This window comes from Etheostoma cragini, chromosome 4, assembly GCF_013103735.1.
Source record: "Etheostoma cragini isolate CJK2018 chromosome 4, CSU_Ecrag_1.0, whole genome shotgun sequence".
Taxonomy (NCBI): domain Eukaryota; kingdom Metazoa; phylum Chordata; class Actinopteri; order Perciformes; family Percidae; genus Etheostoma; species Etheostoma cragini.
Window position 1 is genome coordinate 23,477,820 of NC_048410.1, and position 1,824 is coordinate 23,479,643.

General features: G+C 37.2%; 1 protein-coding gene across 1 annotated transcript in view; it reads left to right on the top strand.

Annotated features, from left to right (window-relative positions):
- rpp14 (ribonuclease P/MRP 14 subunit) overlaps positions 1 to 1,824 on the top strand; it is a 16,790-nt gene that overhangs the window by 719 nt on the left and 14,247 nt on the right. The window lies entirely within an intron of this gene.

Below are 1,824 nucleotides of genomic sequence, written 5' to 3' on the forward strand. Positions count from 1 at the left end.
GTTAAATAATTATCTGTGAACAGATAATAGCAGATCAGGAGGAGGCAAAGAGGCCAAGGAGAATCCCTCCTGAACACTCTGTTTGTGTGAATGAAGTAAGCTTGATGCTTTGTATACATACATACTGTCAAAGTACTACAAACTGTCTACTTAATGGATTTGCAAAATAAATGTTAAATGTGTTCATTTAGGAACCTGTTGACCTGACCAAGGAAAAGGGAATTCTGGAGGTCAGAAAGAAACTAGCATAGCATGAGACATAAAATAACTAATCAATGCTTAGAAACAAAATACTATGGAAATAATTTTGACATTCATCTACGCTATTATATTGCAGATTACAAGATCCTGTCTTGAATCCATATTGCTTGAGGTGGTCCTCCACGACGGTGATAAGGCACTGATGACCTTGGCCCTAGTCTGTTCGTCGTTCAGAGACATAGTCACAGATGATATCTTCCGGAAAAGAGCTCACTTTCTGTGGCTTGACAGTAAATAAAACATTATGCTTTGATAGTTGTCAACTTGAACGTTTTAGCACATTTATCACATCAAACATAGTGTAAAATTTGTCAATCCTACATTTTTGTAATACAGGTGTGACTGATTGGAGCAGGTTCTCCTCCAAGTACAAAACCGATTTACGGACAATGTACTCAGTGATGAACTGCTCCCAGTGCTATTGTCTATACAAGAGCTGCATGCCGGGTATGTATACTGTATAATGTGCTTTGAAACTGGATGGCTGTTGGAGTTGTCACTTTTTGAGAAAAGTCTGAAACTAAATACTGTATGACAGCAAAATGCGAGTATACTTTTGTTCTATACCGACAGGTTACGTTGGAAGAGGAAAGCGCGGTGAGCTGCGGGGGATATATTCGGAAGATCCTCACCCTGGATTCTGCAGTCAATTTTGCCAAATAATGGCAGGGGTTCCTGAGTAGGGATAAGGATCTGCGCACACAATAAAGAACGAGAAAACAAAAAAAAACATGTTGCACTCTTTCCATGAGTCCTTTTTTATTTTTATATTCTATATTGTTTTCACACTTCACTGGGGCATCGCTTGCAAATACAATTGCTTATCCTTATGGCGATTAGGGCATGAGATGAGTTTCCAGGTTGCAGCTATAGAAGGAATTTTTTAGTTTGCCTATAATCTGAATTTATTTTATAGATGGACATATTTTTAAGTGTTTTATTCATCGATATGATAGCATTTATCTTGTAGACATCATTTTTAAAGTATTTTATTAATAAATGTAACTGTTTAGTTTTAAAAAAAAACACCAAATATTAAAAGTATTCTATTCATTAGCATGATAGTTAACGCAGTCTTATTTTATTACAGACGATAGTCTGCATTTATCTTGTCAACACAACCATAACATTTAGAAATGAGCAAACTATATGTATGGCAAAGTTGTTACTTTAACGTTTTTGAATTGACTGCAACAAATGTGGTCAGGAACTATAACCCATTACTCCATCTGGAAAATAATTTGCGTTTCGTATTTTTTGTCTTATTTTTGAACCTCTTAACTTGCCGTTGGAAATAATTTGCGTTTCGTATTTTTTTCTTATTTCTGAACCTCTTAACTTGCCGTTGGAAATAATTTGCGTTTCGTATTTCTTTCTTATTTTTGAACCTCTCAACTTGCCGTTGGACACGCCTCCGTATGAGACGGGACCGCATGAGGCGGGACGCATTACATGAGACGCTCCAGGCCGCAGCCATATACTCTTGGAATCTCCTGCAGTTCAAACCGAGCATCAGTATGGGGAAGAAAGGTGATTTGAGTGACTTTGAACGTGGCATGATTG